An 8,690-nucleotide genomic window follows, 5' to 3' on the forward strand; every position below is an offset into this window, starting at 1 on the left:
TGGAGAGAGAGAGAGAGAGAGAAAAGCTGGAGGGAGAAAGACACAGAAAATCACACAGGGAAAACTAAAGTCAGAATCTCAGTAAACTGAACAGTAATGGACCCTGTGAATCTGATTGAACAGATTCCACTTCAACGCACTGTCTCCCCACCTGTCTTATTTTGGAATTATAACAAGTTTTTAAACAGCTTCAGATTTCAGATTTTTAATCACCTCCTTGTCACACACCAAAGGGTTTACGTGTTTGTGACTAATCACAAGGCCTGGATATTTTAACCTCAGTGTTTCAAAATCCAGCACCCCATCATCTAACAGAAACCGCTTCATCGATGACCCAAAAACCAGGGTCCCTCAGAGATTAAAATTAAACCTCGGGGTCATAAAGAACACAACTCACGTGGGTGGGTGGGGGGTGTGGAACAGGCCTGAGTCCATCCATCCAAGCTGGGGAACAGCTCCTGCCCATGGATTCATAGTCACATTGCAGTCTTCAAACTCCAAATTCCTGGGGAAAAGAGAGAGAGAAAAGAATTGACTAAAACAGAAAGGATGAACATTTCTAAACAGAATAGCACAGCAAGAGCCCAAGATTCCACCCCCACCCACCCCCACCACACCCCACTTCACAATTACACAATCTCTTAGCAACATCCGAATACAAAAATATCCCAGTTATAAACCAGAGGCTAAAACAGACTGAGAGACCTTTCCTGCTCCCTGTGTATCTCTCTGTATCTCTCTTCCTATTTCACTCAGATCTCTGTCCCCCTCACTCCCTCTCTCTCTCTCTGTCTCTCAGATATGAAAATTAAACCTTGATTGGGGTAATAAACAGACACTACTCAGGTGGATGAAGCCTGTGGACCAGGCCTCAGTCTATCCCTCTCTGGAAGATGCTCCTTTTCCTTGTCCCAGACTTTCCCTCTTTGGATCCTCACCTTCCAGTTTTCAGCATCCAAATTTCTCAAGAGAAAAAGAGATAAAATTGGTTAAAAGGACAAAAACTAGGGCATTTAAAAAAAAACACAACATAGCACAGCAAGATCCCAGATTTCCACTTTCAAGTTTGTCTCTCAGCAACTTCCCAACACAAACAAATCACAGTTCAAAAGCAGGTTGAGATAGACAGAAACACACAGACACACACTCACACACATTGAACCAGAGTGGGGAGGCTGTTCATTCTCTCCAGAGAGAGAGTGTACCGGGAGTATCTCGGTTTGGGCCTGTTTTGGGAATATCCTGATCCACATTTATCCTGAGCGAGCTGTAAACAGATACCACACCCTGATTCACGGACATGTTTGGAATGTCTCTCTGCCAATCCCCAAGGATCCCTGTCCATTGAATATTAATCCCCGGAAAGGACACCTTGCTGATCTGGTCCATTGTCTGTTAATAACAGGACAGGACACATTGATGACCCTGTCCATTGAATATTAATAAAAGGACAGGACACCTTGTTGTTCCTGTCCATGAATGTTAATAACAGGACAGGATACCTTGCTGAACCTGTCCATTGAATCTTACTAACAGGACAGGACACCTTGCTGATCCTGTCCATTGAATGTTAATAACAGGACAGGACACCTTGCTGATCCTGTCCATTGAATGTTAATAACAGGACAGGACACCTTGCTGATCCTGTCCATTGAATGCTAACAACAGGACAGGACACCTTGCTGATCCTGTCCATTGAGTGTTAATAACAGGACAGGACACCTTGCTGATCCTGTCCATTGTATTTTAATAATAGGACAGGACACCTTGCTGATCCTGTCCATCGTATGTTAATAACAGGACAGGACACCTTGCTGATCCTGTCCATTGTATTTTAATAATAGGACAGGACACCTTGCTGATCCTGTCCATTGTATGTTAATAACAGGACAGGACACCTTGCTGATCCTGTCCATTGTATGTTAATAACAGGACAGGACACCTTGCTGATCCTGTACATTGAATGTTATTAACAGGACTGAAACCTTGCTGATCCTGTCAATTGAATGTTAATAACAGGACAGGACACCTTGCTGATCCTGTACATTGTATGTTAATAACAGGACAGGACACCTTGCTGATCCTGTACATTGCATGTTAATAACAGGACAGGACACCTTGCTGATCCTGTACATTGAATGTTAATTACAGGACAGGACACCTTGTTGATCCTGTCCATTGAAAATTAATAACAGGACAGGACACCTTGCTGATCCTGTCCATTGAATGTTAATAACAGGACATGACCCCTTGCTGATCCTATCCACTGAGGTGTTAATCACAGGACGGATATGGTTTCAACAAAGGCCTGTCTCTATTTTTTTGGTGTATTTTTAAATTTATATTCCTTTCCCCGGTTGCTTGTGTTACTCCAGTTCCAAATTTTGATCGCACACAAACCCCTAAAACACTGGCAGTAATCGCAGTCCACAACCCACTCTCCCACTAACCCCAAAATTCTGTCCCTATCACCCCAACCCTCCCACCCCTACCCTCTCTCACTCAAAACCTAACCCTCTCTCCCTCTAATCCCCGCTCTCTCTCCCTCTCACTCAAACTCTATCTCCTTCTCACCGAAAACCTCTCTCCCTCTCAACACAATGCTCTCTCGCTATCGCCCCAATTCTCTCTAACTCTCAACAGAGCTCTCTCTCCCTCTAAACCCCACCCTCTATCCCTCTCACCCCAAATCACTGCCTCTAACACACACCCTCTATCCCTCTCACCCCACTCACTCTCCCTCTCACCCCAACTCTCTCTCCCTAACATGCCAATCCTCTCTCCCTCTCACCACAACCCTCCCTCCCTCTCACCGGAATCCTCTCTCCCTCTCACCCCAAGTGTCTCTCCCTCTCACTGCAACTCTCTGTAACTACCAACAGAACTCTCTCTCACTCTAACCCCCACCCTCTTTCCCTCACACCCCAAACCTCTCTCCCTCTCACCCCAAACCCCTCTCCCTCTCAGCCCAACTCTCTCTCCCTCTCACCCCAACCCTCTCTCCCTCTCCCTCCAACCCTCTCTCCCTCTCACCCCAACCCTCTCACCTACTCACCCCAACAATCACTCCCTCTCAGCCCAACTCTCTCTCCCTCTCACCCCAAACGTCTCTCCCTTTCACCCAAACTCTCTCTCTCCCTCTCACCCCAACCCTCTCAACCTCTCAGCCCAACACTCACCCTCTCACCCCAAACCTCTCTCCCTCTCCCTCCAACCCTCTCTCCCTCTCCCTCCAACCCTCTCTCCCTCTCACCCCAACCCTCTTAAATTCTAACCCCAACCCTCTCTCCCTCTCAGCCCAACTCTCTCTCCCTCTCACCCCCATCCAATCTCCCTCTCACCTCAACCCTCTCTACCTCTCACACAAACCATCTCTCTCTCTCACCCCAACTCTCTCTCCTTCTCACCCCAAACCCTGTCTCCTCTCACCCCAAACCCTCTCTCCCTCTCACCACAAACCCTCTCACCCTCTCACCCCAACCCTCTCAACCGCTCACCCCAACTCTCCCTCCATAACACCCCAACCCTCTCTCCCATTCACCCCAACCCTCTCACCCTCTCACCCCAACCATCTCTCCCTCTCCCTCCAAACATTTCTCCTTCTCACCCCAACACTCTCTCCCTCTGACACCCACCCTCTCTCTCTCTCAAATACCAACCCCCTCTCCCTCTCACCAGAATCCTCTCTCCCTCTCACCACAACTCTCTGTAACTCTCAACAGAACTCTCTCTCAATCAAACCCCCACCCTCTTTCCCTCACACCCCCAACCTCTCCCACTCTCACCCCAAACCTCTCTCCCTCTCACCCCAAACCTCTCTCCCTCTCACCCCAACCCTCTCCCTCTCACCCCAACCCTCTCTCACTTTCACCCCAACCCTCTCTCACTCTCACCCCAACCCTCTCACCCTCTCACCCCAACCCTCTCTCCCGCTCCCTCCAACCCTCAGCTCCCTCTCAGCCCACCTCTCTCTCCCTCTCACCCCAAACCCTCTCTCACTCTCACCCCAACTCTCCCTCCATAACACCCCAACCCTCTCTCCCTCTCACACCAAACCTCTCACCCTCTCACCCCAAACCTCTCTCCCTCTCACCCCAACCCTCTCTCCCTCTCACCCCAACCCTCTCTCCCTCTCACACCAAACCTCTCACCCTCTCACCCCAACCCTCTCTCCCTCGCCCTCCAACCATTTCTCCCTCTCACCCCAACCCTCTCTCCCTCTGACACCCACCTTCTCTCTCTCTCACCCCAGCTCTCTCTCCCTCTCACCACAACTCTCTGTAAATCTCAACAGAACTCTCTCTCACTCTAACACCCATCCTCTTTCCCTCACACCCCCACCCTCACTCCATTTCACACCAACCCTCTCTCCCTCACACCCCAAACCTCGCTCACTCTCACCCCAAAACTCTCACCCTCTCACCCCAAACCACTATCCCTCTTTCCGCAACCCTCTCTCCCTTATCACGCCAACTCTCTCTCTCCATCTCACCCCAACCCGCTAAACCTCTCGCCCCAAACCTCTCACCCTCTCACCCCACCCCTCTCTCCCTCTCCCTCCAACCCTCTCACCCTCTCACTCCAACCCTCTCTCCCTCTGACACAAACCATCTGTCCCTCTCACCCCAACTCTCTCTCCCTCTCATCGCAACTCTCTCGCTCTTACCCCTACCCTCTCTCCCTAACACCCCAACCCTCTCTCCCTCTCACCCCAACCCTCTCTCCCTCTCACCCCAACCCTCTCTCACTCTCACCACAACCCTCTCTCCCTCTTATCTGAACCGTCTCTCCCTCTCACCCCAACTCACTCACCCTCTCACCCCAACTCTCCCTCCCTCTCACCCAAACCACTCTCCCTCTCACCCCAACCCTCTCTCCCTCTCACTCCACACTCTCTCGCTCTCACCCCGACTCTCTCTCCCTCTCACCGCAACTCTCTGTAAATCTCAACAGAACTCTCTCTTACCCTAACACACATCCTCTGTCCCTCACACCCCCACACTCACTCCATCTCAAAACAACCCTCTCTCCCTCACACCCCAAACCTCTCTCACTCTTACACCAACCCTCAATCCCTTACACCCCAACACTCTCTCCCTCTCACACCCATCCTCTCTCCCTCTCATCCCAACAGTCCCTCCCTCTGACACAAACCATCTGTCCCTCTCACCCCAACTCTCTCTCCCTCTCACCCCTAACCACTCTCTCAAACACCCCAACCCTCTCTCCCTCTCACCCCAACCCTCTCTCCCTTACACACCAACCCTCTCTCCCTCTCACCCCCATTCTCTCTCCCTCTCACCCCAACCCTCTCTCCCTCTGACACAAACCATCTCTCCCTCTCACACCAACTCTCTTTCCCTCTCACCGCAACTCTCTCCCTCTCAGCCCAACTCTCTCTCCCTCTCAACCCAACTCTCTCTCCCTCTCACCCCAACTCTCTCTGGCACTCTCACCCCAACTCTCTCAGGCCCTCTCACCCCAACGCTCTCACCCTCTCACCCCAACCCTCTCTCCCTTACACCCCAAACCTCTCTCCCTCTCACCCCCTCCTCTCTCCCTCTCACCCCAACTCTCTCTCCCTCTGACACAAACCATCTGTCCCTCTCACCCCAACTCTCTCTCCCTCTCATCGCAACTCTCTCGCTCTTACCCCTACCCTCTCTCCCTAACACCCCAACCCTCTCTCCCTCTCACCCCAACCCTCTCTCCCTCTCACCCCAACCCTCTCTCACTCTCACCACAACCCTCTCTCCCTCTTATCTGAACCGTCTCTCCCTCTCACCCCAACTCACTCACCCTAACACCCCAACTCTCCCTCCCTCTCACCCAAACCACTCTCCCTCTCACCCCAACCCTCTCTCCCTCTCACTCCACACTCTCTCGCTCTCACCCCGACTCTCTCTCCCTCTCACCGCAACTCTCTGTAAATCTCAACAGAACTCTCTCTTACCCTAACACACATCCTCTGTCCCTCACACCCCCACACTCACTCCATCTCAAAACAACCCTCTCTCCCTCACACCCCAAACCTCTCTCACTCTTACACCAACCCTCAATCCCTTACACCCCAACACTCTCTCCCTCTCACCCCCATCCTCTCTCCCTCTCACCCCAACAGTCCCTCCCTCTGACACAAACCATCTGTCCCTCTCACCACAACTCTCTCTCCCTCTCACCCCTACCCACTCTCTCAAACACCCCAACCCTCTCTCCCTCTCACCCCAACCCTCTCTCCCTTACACACCAACCCTCTATCCCTCTCACCCCCATTCTCTCTCCCTCTCACCCCAACCCTCTCTCCCTCTGACACAAACCATCTCTCCCTCTCACACCAACTCTCTCTCCCTCTCACCGCAACTCTCTCCCTCTCAGCCCAACTCTCTCTACCTCTCACCCCAACTCTATCTGTCCCTCTCACCCCAACCCTCTATCCCTCTCACCCCAACCCTCTCTCCCTTACACACCAACCCTCTCTCCCTCTCACCCTCATCCTCTCTCCCTCTCAACCCAACCCTCTCTCCCTCTGACACAAACCATCTCTCCCTCTCACACCAACTCTCTCTCCCTCTCACCGCAACTCTCTCCCTCTCACCCCTACCCTCTCTCCCTAACACCCCAACGCTCTGCCACTCTCACAACAAGCATCTCACCCTCTCACCCCAAATCTCTCTCCCTCTCACCCCCACCCACTCTCTCTCTCTCACCCCAACCCTCTCACCCTCTCACCCCAACCCTCTCTCCCTCTCACCCCAACCCTCTCTCCCTCTCAACCCAACTTTCTCTCCCTCTCACCCCAACCCTCTCTCCCTCTCAACCCATCCCTCTCTCCCTCTCACCCCAACTCACTCACCCTCTCACCCCAATTCTCCCTCCCTCACACCCCAACCCTCTCTCCATCTCACCCCAAATCTCTCTCCCTCTCACCCTAATCCTCTCTCCCTCTCACCCCATCCCTCTCTCCCTCTCACCCCAACTCACTCACCCTCTCAACCCAATTCTCCCTCCCTCTCAACCCAACTCTCTCTCCCTCTCGCTCCAATATTCTCTCCCTCTTACCCCAACCCTCTCTCCCTCTCACACCAACCCTCTCTCCCTCTCACTCCAATACTCTCTCCGTCTCACCCCAACCATCTCTCCATCTCAACAAAACCCTCTCTCCTCACCCCAAAGTCCCTCCCTTTCACACCAAACCTTGCTCCCATTCACCCCATAGCCCTCTCCCCTCACCCCAAACCTCTCTCCCTCTCACCAAAACTCTCTTTCCCACTCACTCCAACAAACTCTCCATCTCACCCGATCCCTCTCTCCCTCTCACACCAACCCTCTCTCCCTCTCACTCCAATACTATCTCCCTCTCACCCCAACACTCTCTCCATCTCACCCCAACCCTCTCTCCTCACCCCAAAGTCCCTCCCTTTCACACCAAACCTTCCTCCCATTCACCCCAAACCCCCCTCCCCTCACCCCAAAGCTCTCTCCCTCTAACCAAAACTCTCTTTCCCACTCACTCCAACAACCTCACCCTCGCACCCCAACCCTCTCTCCCTCTCACCCCAAATTCTCTCCCTCTCACAACAACCCTCTATCCCTCTCACCCTCTCACCCAAAACCTCTCTCTCTCTCACCACAACACTCTCTCCCTCTCACCCCCACCCTCTCTCCCTCTCACTCCACACTCTCTTCTCTCACCCCAACACTCTCTCGCTCTCACCGCAACACTATCTCCCTCTCACCGCAAGCCTCTGTAAATCTCAACAGAACTCTCTCTCACCCTAACACACATCCTCTTTCCCTCACACCCGCACGCTCACTCCATCTCACCCCAACCCTCTCTCCCTCACACCACAAACCTCTCTCACTCTTACACCAACCCTCAATCCCTCTCCCTCCAACACTCTCTCCCTCTCAGCCCAACTCTCTCTCCCTCTCACCCCAACTCTCTCTGTCCCTCGCACCCCAACCCTCTCTCCCTCTCACCCCAACCCTCTCTACCTTACACCCCAACCCTCTCTCCCTCTCACCCCCATCCTCTCTCCCTCTCACCCCAACCCTCCCTCCCTCAAACACAAACCATCAGTCCCTCTCAACCCAACTCTCTTTCCCTCTCACCCCTAACCTCTCTCCCTAACACCCCAACCCTCTCTCCCTCTCACCCCAACCCTCTCTCCCTTACACACAAACCCTCTCTCCATCTCACCCCCATCCTCTCTCCCTCTCACCCCAACCCTCTCTCCCTCTGACACAAACCATCTCTCCCTCTCACCGCAACTCTCTCCCTCTCACCCCTACCCTCTCTCTCAAACACCCCAACCCTCTCTCCCTCTCACCCCAACCCTCTCTCCCTTACACAACAACCCTCTCTCCATCTCACCCCCATCCTCTATACCTCTCACCCCAACCCTCTCTCCCTCTGACACAAACCATCTCTCCCTCTCACACCAACTCTCTCTCCCTCTCACCGCCACTCTCTCCCTCTCACCCCTACCCTCTCTCACTAACACCCCACCCCTCTCCCACTCTCACACCAAGCATCTCACCTTCTCACCCCAAATCTCTCTCCCTCTCACCCCCACCCACTCTCTCTCTCTCACCCCAACCCTCTCACCCTCTCACCCCAACCCTCTCTCCCTCTCACCCCAACCCTCTCTCCCTCTCAACCCAAACCTCTCTCCCTCTCAGCCTAATCC

The sequence above is a fragment of the Carcharodon carcharias genome (genome assembly GCF_017639515.1).
Source record: "Carcharodon carcharias isolate sCarCar2 chromosome 38 unlocalized genomic scaffold, sCarCar2.pri SUPER_38_unloc_26, whole genome shotgun sequence".
In the NCBI taxonomy this organism is placed as follows: Eukaryota; Metazoa; Chordata; class Chondrichthyes; order Lamniformes; family Lamnidae; genus Carcharodon; species Carcharodon carcharias.